Here is a 12,139-nt window from a genome sequence, read left to right on the forward strand (position 1 = left end):
TAGCAAATTCATGTACGAATCTTTTAAATGTTAATGTATCTACTAGTTTGGGCATTTAATATGGTGACCTTTGGGATGATATCTCAACCTATAAATAGAGGTATTATTCACAATTGTAAGTGACACTTGATCTCTTTCATCTACTTGTCTTATCTTCTTTTCTTTATAGTTATATTATTGTGAGATTAATAGTACAACACGTTATCAACACAAATTGTCTCTAATTTTAATTTTGTTCACCACGTTATTCAAATTGAGTTTTATACCAATTATTTGATGGTGATGATGAGATGGAGTAAATAGTTGTTGATCAAATTTATTCGACAAAATAAAAAACAAGGAAAACCAACAAATTATATGATGCTAACCCTATAGTAAATCTGGACATGTGCTATATATATGTCACTTTAAGATGCTAGAGTACAGATGTATGTTTTATTTACATATTAAGTTCTACTTTATTCAATAAGTTGATTCAAGCTTGCAGATGAATCACCGATGAGGAAAATATCATTGCCCAAGACTAGATACGCATATACTCATGCAGCAATTGATGGAGGGAGTCGAACTTGTGAAATTCAAGAAAATTTTTATTTTGTGTCTTAACGAAAATTAATTCACTTAGTTATATAATGATAAAATAATAATAATATTTAAAGGCTTGAGGTTGATTCTTAATATATTTGGGCCTACTATGCCATTGATTGAAGGGTGAGACGATTAATTCAAGTCACATCATACCAAAAGGATAAGACATCAGGTTAAAGTCTGAATGCACCATAACGAAAAACATTTGATGGTAAGACGGTAGATTCAAAACCGCACCAAAAGGGTAAGACATCAATTTGAATTTTGATTCACCATGATGATAGGTATTGGGTTCGAGTCTCATATAACTATGGTCTAACACGCCTTATATGGATAAGACATTAAGTTTGAGTCTCAATGCACCATAGTGATGATAAAATGATGATTAAGGTAAAAATAATATATTTTTTGATGAAAAGTCATGACATTCATCCCATTGAATTTGCTCCATTCCCTGAAGTGAATGTGGTAGCAGTACATGATAAATTTGAAATTCGCCTAATTGATTTGCTCTATTCTACTATATGAATGTGGTAACAGTGAATAATAAGTCTGAAATATGACAAGTGATTGAATTTATGAATAAGGGTGTGGAGATGCCGGAAATTAAAGAGGTTATTTAATTATATTTTAAAGGTTTTTTGTACTCGGGTACAAGTTAAGGAACTTGAGACGTTGGTTGTTCTACCATCTGAACTCTTGAAGTTTGCATTGGACTGTTTACATGCTAAAAGGCTGAGATTTGTGTATAAACTTGTACTTGTACTCTTGTTACCTGCTGGTATATTTGAAAGCTTATCTTGGTACGTATCACGATCCAATTTCTTAGGCCGTGATGGCACCTACTAACACTTACCAGCAGGTAAGCCTAACCCTTAACTCTTAGCTCAGAACCATAGGCAACGGGCTATCAAGCAGAAGATGAATAAATAATGCGAAAAGTAAGGAACAATGAGAAGAAAGTGAACAACTGAACAAACACAAGAAACCACCCAAGACCTGACATTAGTCAGTAATCAAGCATCTAAATCAAAATAGAAGTACAAGCCTTTTACAAATACAATACAAGTAAAGACAGTCTTCGAAAATAAGTAAAAACTATCCCTATTCTGGCATGGATGGAAATCAGCAACTCCGGACGCTAGGAGCTCACCAAATCTTCGAATCAGAAGCTGCTCCACACCAGTCCAAATCAATGGCGAGAACCCGTACTATAATCTACAAGAGCAGAAGTATAGTATAAGTATCAAACGAATGGTACTCAGTAGGCATAGGCTGATGGAGCTCCACAGATAAGACAAGTATAAATCACAGGTAATCAGGAAAATATAGTACAAGTAAACAAATAAGATCGAACACAAGGTAATATATATAACTAACTATAAAAGACAGAGTCAAAGAACGCACCTGCATGCATAAGCCACAACCTATTTACAGATAGGAGCACTAAAGGAGCAGACTAATCAAGGATAGAAGCACCGTCTATCATAGCTAACCACATATCAACTAAGAACCAAACCAACTGATTCTAACAGGAAAACCCCTACAACAACAACCCATACTAAAACACACTACAAACTAACTACAAGTACAACAAGAGATAAGAACATGTATAATCAGACAATAACGAATCGGACCCCCATACCCCCAAAAGGTACAAACATACCCCCTACCCTCATAAATCAGGGGACCACACCAAACAAGTATACTGGTGATAGGCAATGCTAATGAATTCAAGTTTGTAGTAAAAACCAGAAACATCATCGGTGGCTCTCAGCAATCAACAAGTATAACAAGTGTATAGACCCACCCTGGCCCTCGGCCTGTCAGGTGGGACCTATACGACTCCCTTATCCAGTTCCGTGGTGCACCGGCTAGAGGGGCCTATAGAGGACGCGGGAAGTCCATATACACTACCTAAGCCCAAACCAGGTCTTACATAGACATATAGTATCCCCATAGTGATAATGGAGAGTGAGTGGCCAAGCCGATGTAGAAAAGGGTCATGCCACACCGGATAATCAAGTACAGGCAAAAGGCATCCCAGATGCAGCCAAAGTATAAGGGAGACATTATGCCAGATATCAATAGAAACTGAGCGCATCCTCAATTCCTCTAAACTGCCAGTATAAAACAGAGCACTTCCTCAACGCCTCGTAAATCTCAAATCATTTTATCAAAGTAGTCTAGGTGGTACGACTCTCGTTAAAAACTAATTTAAAAGTAGAAAAAGTATAAGAATGTCCTCTTAAAAGTAGTAGTGAAAATCCAATGAAATACCAAGATCGTACCACAAAACGAGTGAATATGCTCAATCAATGCAACCATGCCATCACCAGCATCCAAACAAGAAACACACAAGACAAACAGTAACATCGAGATAAACCATACAGTCAAGGCAAAAATGGACTAAACTAGGATCCAATCGCTCCTCGAGCACGGCTTTGGGCCTAATCAAAATGTATTAGATGTAGAGGCATCCTAAGCCTACCGTTGAATAAGAGCGAACAATCGAGACATGGCTTAGAATCAGATAGGGGAGAAATATCTCTAGGATCGATGCCTTACCCCAACATATGCCATCTTAGCTCCCAACGAGCATAGCTAAGCCAAACCTATGGCTACGATAAGCCACATAGGTCTCCGGCACTAGTACTAAGTCACACCAGCAATCTCAAGCTCCTACTAAGGGTGGTAGCGGAACTGAAACTTACCGATATCGGTACTGGTCCATTCCGATCTGATAAGTTTCGGTAGGTGTAGGGGTAGGGGGTCCGATAAGGGGAATGGGATAGGTGGGCGTGGGGGTATCGATCCAATTTGTGTCGGTACCGGTTCGGTTCGATCCAAAATTTCCTCCAGAAAATTTAATTTTTTAAAATATAAATTAGCCGTTATATAGCCGTTGGGAGGGTCCACCCCAATGGCTCTATTAGCCCATCAGGCCCCTAAACACACCCTCTATCCCCCTAATTTTTTATAATATCCTAAAGTTTATAAAAAATACAATTAGGTCCTATTTTTTAACTATAAAAATCCTCACCCCTTTACAATTTTTTCACACTGCTTTCTACTCTCTCAACTCTCAACTCTTTCAAGTTTCATTACTTCTAAAATATTTTATTAAGTGTTCTTAAATTCTATTAGTTGGAAAATTTTGGTGGATTATTTTAGAGCATGTTCAAGCTTCAAGTTCATCAATTTTTGGCTTTTACGTCTGCTTTTACGCAGAAGTTCGGTACATTCGTTCAAACTTATAATTTGCATCTCTTTAGTCTTCATAGTTTACTTAATTATTTGTTTGTGTTTAATTTATTTATTATATTTAATTTACCTATTTCTATAATTTTAATAGTTTACTTATTTAGTCTTTACTAGTTTACTTATTTATTTGTTTGTCTTTAATTTACCTATTATATTTAATTTTCCTATTGTAAAATTTTAATATGAATTCAGGTGACAAATATTTTAAGAAAAGGTAAAAAATCAATTTTGGGTAGTGTTTGCTAATGTTTTAATCGAAAAAGCTAAATTTGATGGTAGTTTTTCTAAATTTAAAACTAGACAACCACCATTACGTATTAATACAAATGATTATATGGATGTAAATGAAACTTGTTTTGATATTGATAGTAATACTCAATTAGACCATGCATATTTAGATAGAAGATATGGTAATTTTGATGAATCACTAGATGATGATGATGATGATAATGTAGTTAATAATGATATTGATACTTTTGATGATGATGAAACTGAGCCACCTACAACTACTAGTCCTTTTCGTGCTCCCGCTCCCACTTCCCCCTGTACATCCTAATAGAGCTAAGCCTAAGTCTAAACGTAAAAAAAATCTGTTGTTTGACAATTTATGACTCAAAGTGAAGATAAAACTAAAGCAATTTATAATAAATGTAAACATATCATGAACCATAAAACCACGCGGAAGGCTGGTGGTACAAGGCATTTACGAAATCATTTGATGGGTTGTTGTAAAAGAGAATTTTTGGAAGCTAATGCGATAGCGGATGCAATTAAAAATGGTATGCCCCTTTCTGATGCATTTGTGGGAGTAGGTGACTTTAACATGGTATAATCGACATTAAACCCTTCTAATGTTTCTAGCCTTAGTACAGATCGATCATATAGTAGAGAAAGAGATCTAGAAGAATTGGCTAAAATGATTGTTGTTACTGGATTGCCTTTTAGTTTTGATGAAAATCCTGATTCTATTCATTATATTAGATTAGTGTATAATCCATCGTTTAATGATTTTTCAAGAAACACTATTAAAAAGGCCATTTTTGATTATCAAGACCAACACTTTTATTATCTTCGTTGCTTATTTAATTGTAATACTTGTAGAATAGCTATAACTTTTGATATGGGCCTTAGTGTAAATGGTAATAATTTTTTTATAATTACCGGTCATTGGATTAATGAAAATTTAAATTTTAAAAAACGTATTTTGGGTTCCAAAAGTTGTGAAATTTGAAAAACCAGTGCTTATATTGCTCAAACTATTTTAGGAGTTACATAATTTTTTGGAATAACTATTAAAATAATGTGTGTCACTTTAGACAATGCTTCTAATAATATATTTGCTAGTGATATTTTAAAAGGTGTACTTAGCCCTATTTATGATGATGGTTTTCATATTAGATGTGGTGCACATATATATAATTTAATTGTTAGAGATGATATAGTAATGTATAATAATGGTTGCATTAAATGTGAAGCTGCATGTCATTTTATTTTAAATGTCAAGTAAAAATCTAGACGTAAAGAATTTGAAAATAGGTGCCATGAATTTAATCTCCCATATAGAAAAATTTCAAAAGTTGTTGCTACTAGGTGGAGTTCTTTATATTAAATGCTTAAGGTAGCTTATGAAGATAGAAAACCTTTGCAAATGGTTTGGAATGCTTATAACGCAGATATGGATTATAGACTTTCAGAAACAGACTGGGATAGCGTAAAAGAATGTGTGGAGTTTTTAAAAGTTTTTTTCTTAGCTACAAAATAAATTTCTGGACTTTATTATCCTACTATTTGTTCCATTTTACCAAATATTTGTGCAATTTTGACTAAATTTTATGATTATCAAAATAAACAAAAATTTAAAGATGATTGAAAAATTTTAAAAATATTTTTTTCCTATTCCTCAAATTTAGTTAACTGCTTGTTTATTAAATCAAACATACAAAGAAGTTGGTGCATCACTAATGGTTGAAAAAAATTATTTAAATTTAGGTATTAAAGATGATGAAGAACCTAGTTTATCCACGGTTAAATATAGTATTAAAAATGAATGTAGAAAATTATATGACTTGTATAATTCTACTATTTTAAATGAAATACTATGTCAAGAAGAGCCCAAACATCTAAGTGTAAATATTCTGAAGATAATAGTGATGATATGTTAGAAAGTTATCTAGGACTTACTTCTAACGAAAAAAATGATTTTGATGAATTTCTTAATCAGAGAACGAAAAGCATTAAGGATGTAGAAGACAAATCCGACCTTCTGAATTGGTGGAGGAACCGCGGCAAGGCATTTCCAAAGTTTCAATAGGTTATTCGAGATTTATTTGCTATTCAGACATCTTCAGTAACTTCGGAGGGAGCTTTTAGTGCAGCTAGATTTCAAATAAAAGAGCATAGGTATTCGTTAGCATCTGACAGTTTAGAGATATCAGTATTATTTAGGGATTGGATTAATGCGGAGCATAGAAATTTTGGGCGTCCGGCACTACCGGCCCAATTTGAATATGATGTTGACAATATTTTGGGAGATTCAAGTGAAGATAAAATAGATGTATTGGAGAAACAAGCTATACAACCACTTACGGAACAAGTAACTAGAGAAATGTTAGAAGAAAAAAGACGAGACTATTTTGGAAAGTACAAATATTAGATAATTCGAGGCCTAATAAAAACAGAACCCTTCCTAAAAGGTGGTTGCGTCGATTAGGTACTCTTCTAATATTTATAAATTATAATATAAATTGTACTAATTACTTTCTTATAAATAAAATATAGGCTATTCGCCTTAATTTTTTTTAATTATTGTCTTCAATTTAATTCAAGTATTTTTCATGTATTTTAATTTTCAAATATTTTAAACTTTAAAACTTTAAAAGTTTAAACTTCTATTTTCAAATTTAAAATTTAAACTTTAAAAATTCAAACTTTTAAAGTCTGAAATTTGAATTTTAAAATTTTCAAAGTTTAAAATTTGAAATTTAAACTTTAAAAATGTATTTTGGACGAAATATTAAATTAAAAATGTATTTTAGAATTTTTTTAATCATTAATTAAGTTAATTTAACTAAATAAAAAAATGTTAAATTTTAAAATACCGATCTGGTCCATCCCGATTCTGTCTCGGTATGTATCAGACTGGGACGACCATTATAGGAATTATTGATTAGTGTCTGTACTGCTTCGGTCTTGTTTCAGATGGAACCATTATTTTCATTATCGGTTCCGGTAAATACCGATCCGAATGTCTCGATTCTAGTACCGCTGCCCCGCTTAGCCCCTATTGGAAGCTACGCCTAGCTACAAGGCATCGGAACACAAACTAAAGCATCTAAGGCTCAAACCTAGCCTAAGGCCATCAGTACCAATCCTAAGAAGGATAATCACACCCAATCATAATGCAAGCGAAACCACAAATCCAAAATGAGGATCTTAAGAGACTACGCTAGTCTAAGGTTCAACCGGAGTCAAGGAAATGGAATAGAAAGGAGGGAGGCCCTAAATCCGGCCAATACCAACCTAAATCACATGCAGTATATACTAAACAATATCTTATAGATCTCAGTCAAAGGGGGAGAATGTAGCCTACCTGGAAGCTGACCACACGTGCTCCAAATCCACTCTATAATAGTTATTAATGCCCGAATCACCTCCAAATGCATCCACGCTATAAAGTTATTGATCTACACATCAATACGAGCGTTTTGACATCAAGAACATAATTTTTAGAGTTAGACCCAAAATTGGATCTAAAATGGAATTGTGGGACCCGCAACAAGAATCCCAAATTCAACTCCGTAAAAGAGTACATTTGAGCTTAGAGAACTTGTGTTACAACTTATAGCTCTATTCGATGCTAGAAATGTATAAAAATCAGCCCATGCATAATCTCACCATTAAAGGATAATTCAAGAAGGAGGGTAGTCCCGTAGGGACGGAATTTACCTCAAACTACGCTTCAACGGGCGAAACTAATCACACCAAGATGTTCCTTGCAGAAAACCCCACAACTTAACCTAAAGAATCGCTGAAAATGGAGTTAAAATGGTCACACAATCAAACTCCAAATTTCATAGCAATCTTAACTCGAAAATGTTAAGAATAACAGCTAAATTCAAGATTGTACCTCACAAGAAGCCTCCCCTCAAGATTCCGAACTTACCAATAAATTCCCCACGAAATTCTCTTAAAGATAGCCTCTAGAATCACCTAATTTGATTGAGAATCAGGAGAAACCAAGGTTTTAAAATGACAACTATGGTTGAGTTCTTCCTTGGCCTCTCATTAAAAGACCAAGGATCTGAACTTCGCGAACGCGGCCTAAGTGACCCGCGATCGCTGAAGGAAAAGGGCATGACCTCCGCGAATGCAGGGAGAGTCATGCGAACACGGAGGGAAAGGATACAAAGCTCCGCAAATGCGGAGGCTTACTCCGTTGCACCCCGCGAACGCAACAAGGGTCCAGCGAATGTGAAGACCAGTTCACCCGGCCTCTGCGAACGGGACCCTATGCCCCAAACTTGAAGGGTGAAATACCCCTGCACCAGCAAGGCACTGCATCTGCTGTTTTGGCAAGTTAAAAATCTCCGACGGGGTGCTCGGAATTCGTTCTGAATCTCATGCACGCAAATGAAATATGCTACCCCACCAAATTCGACCTTCCCAACTCAATGACGTAGTCAAAATTTCTATATGAGTCGTTACGACTGATTATGGGTCCCACTCCCAATATCATTTTTAGCCAAATTCTATAACAAGCCTCAGAATTAGATCGGAAACCTCAAAAAGTGAACGAAAGGTCCTTTTAGACCAAAATTGATATTTCGGAGCTAACTATGCTGACATAATTTTGATCTAAGCGCGTTTTCCAAGAATATTGACCAAAGTCAACCATAGGCCAAGTTTTAAAGACAAAAGCGCCAAATAGTCCCAAACTAGTATCGATTGCCTCGATGCTCCTGCTGACCATGCTATCAGCCTAATTTAGCCATTTCGGAGCTGATGGAACTTTCAGAATTTGTTCTGAGGTCATTTACTTGAAGTTATGACCGAAGTCAACTTTTCAAGTCATAAAAGCTCTAAAACAAGGAAACAGGCCTAAAATCCAAACGAACGATCAGGCAACCGAACAGTTAATGCCAACAAATCATAAATGACTTGGGGCCGCTACAAGAAAGGTGTAAAAGCTAAAAAAAGTTCGAAGATGAAAGAAATGACTTGGAGGGTCATTACAACATCCATTACTAAATGAACTTTCATTTGCGAAAGTAAAAGTACAATCACAGCCCCAACCTCGAAGGAGTTACATACTCTATCTGAACATCGGCTAATGTCAACAACCCCAAAACAAGGAGGCAACCCGAGGCAAAGCCCAAAACTCCAATCTCAACTTCAAATCCCATAATTCAAGCGGGAAAATACAATCTTCCAAAATTGAATACTCCACTCCAAGGGACGGTTATCCCACAAATGAAAAGGACATACTGAGCCTAGCCCAGTGACTTACTTCATCATAGGAACTTATGAAAAACTGGCATCATGTGCCCACAAATCACTCAGTCGCCTTAAGTATGAGCTAGCCATCCTAGTCCAAGAGAAACCAAGCTGGTAGGTGATGTACAATCATGGACAACTGATCGATAATGGTATAAGGGCATCTACTTCCACTCACAGAACCACAAGCTACCAAATACGTAAAGACAAGACCTCATATCCTGAACAAATTTAGAAATACGGGTTCCATCAATTATTTTGACCCATCCTGTAGATGAACCTTCCAAGATACCCTTTATTCTCCAACCAAAGCTAAAGTGTGAACCCGCTAAGGGATACCACCATTCTAGCCCCAGAACACAACCAAGACCTCGTAAGCTACCAACTCAACCGCAAAAAACCAACCACAACAGCAACAAGGCACAATAGGAGATGACATTTCCCAAATTTTCAACTAGCCATAGCTGATACCAAAACCCTCAAAAGAGAAAGTTCAAAAGGTTGGAAGAATGGGCCACAACTTTGAAACCGAGGGCAAGACTAAAGCTAAGGGAAGAGACGACTAACTAGGATTACCATAATACCTCCGAAGGCTATGCTACCTTTCTCAAAACTCCAAAAACCATAAATCTCCCAACTACCAACAAACCCAAACCTAATAATGACATAAAGAACCCAATCAGGTTGGTAAAAGAGAATAAACATCGACTCTGCAGCCTAAGGACTAGAAATACCAATAAGTTATAGAGAGGAATCAACAAGTAGAATCTACTACAAGTCCAAAGATGCTACACCTCTATCACATACTACCTTGACAACCAACCTTACAAGTACGAACCAAACGATGCAAAGTAATGAGAACAACCATCTACGCCAAGAAAACTAGAATGGCGAGGGGGGGGTTACTAATCAAAGCAAAGCTAGTTAAGCATAATGGTACAAAGACCCATCCAACCATTAACCCAATGGGATAACCTGCAATAAGGCAACCTTCTAATCCAAACAAATCCACCAGCACTACAACTCCTAGAATTAACAAAGCTGGTCTAGCCACCTATCTAACAAGGATCGACACCACAACAAAACTAATGATATGGGAGATGAAAAAGAAGGCTAACTAGCCCGGCCACTACTCGAAATAATACCGCATAGGCAAGGCACAAGGAGTTTCTCAACCGCCACTACTCAAAATAGGAAATCGACCTATTTGATCCACTACTAAAAGAAATCAACTGCGGAGCTAAGACACACACATAAGTCTAGATAAGGCAACCACAATAGTCAAGAGGTAACCAACAAGACAAATTGACACGTATGGGTATAAAAACCCCAAAACTATACCAAATCAACCATATAAAGCAAAACAAAAAATCAAGCGAATATCACCAATACCTGGATCCTTGGCCTCAGACTGACTCGTGGAAGCATGGAATGGATTGTGTCCGACCTCGGCCTGAACACCTGAAGCATCACCAGCAACCCTCTGAGCACTACCTCTACTTGGAGGCAGTATAAAACCATGATACTGACCTGGTTGAGCAAACTGCTTATGGGTCCCACACCGAGGGCAAACTCTAGATCGATAACCAAGCTCTTTATAGATACGACAAAGTCCAACAACTCTGTTCTAGTGATATGAGGAGTATGAAATATCTAAAATATCGGATCTCGCTTGGGATGCTTTAGGGACTGTGGTCAAGTGAACCGCAACCATAACACTTTGAAGTTGAATGCCCTGTAATATTCCAACAGCGATTAGAAAGGAGCAAATCTGATCCTATCAAGCTCAAGCCCGCATTAGAACCACCCTGATGGGGATGGCTGCCATAGCTATCCCTTCCCCTAGCAGAATACACCGAGGTTTGGCGACGTTCACTAATAAAATGGCCTTCCTCACCACTCATAGCAACCATCACCAATAATATCTCGCCGAAAGGGCCTAGATGGGATAGAATATGCTCCAACGCCTAAAGGTCCAATATGCTCACCTCGAGAAGTTTGACCTGAATTATGTCCACTATAAGCTCTATGACCTATCTCAAAACCTCCTGGAACCTGAGGTACTACCGCCGTAGGCCTGATGGGTCAAGAAAGAAGATGATCCTCTCCCTGAAGTGAGATGATTCATCACTATGCTGATGGCAAGGCCTCTTACCACTACTTTCGTACGCCTCAAAACACGCCTGCTCCACTACCCTCATATGGCTGACAGTCTGGAGAAGGTAGACCCAGCTTCTATAAAATGCTTCAATGCCAAATGGAGCTGTAAAGATAACCCCCTATAAACTTTCGACTCATATCCCAATCCAAGGAGATGATGTGTGTTCATTCCCATCCCACTCAAGAAATTCCATGACATATTCTAATATTGAGGACGAACCCTGTTGGGGAACTACTAACCCATCTATGGCCTGAGAAACATCTATCGAAACTCTGGTAGAACCTGCTGACGTGGCAAGGTAGTCCACTGGAAACCTTATGCTATCCATCTAAGAGAGAGTAGATTATAAAGGATCAGTTTGAAAAGTTATTCAAAACAAGGACACATAATAAGGAGTCAAGAGCAGAATTTCCTAAATATGCCCTATAGCCACCCGAAGATAGGACACGAACATCTCCGCACCAATCCGCAAGAATCTACTAGGCATTACCCTTATACCAACATTGCCGGTCAACCTAGATCTCTAATACCAACTTATCACAAACTAATTTCTCAGGAAGTGATGGCACCTGCTAACACTCACCAGCAGGTAAGCCTAACTATTAACCCTTAGCCCAGATCCAGAGGCAACGG

The sequence above is a fragment of the Solanum dulcamara genome, chromosome 1, assembly GCF_947179165.1.
Source record: "Solanum dulcamara chromosome 1, daSolDulc1.2, whole genome shotgun sequence".
Taxonomy (NCBI): Eukaryota; Viridiplantae; Streptophyta; class Magnoliopsida; order Solanales; family Solanaceae; genus Solanum; species Solanum dulcamara.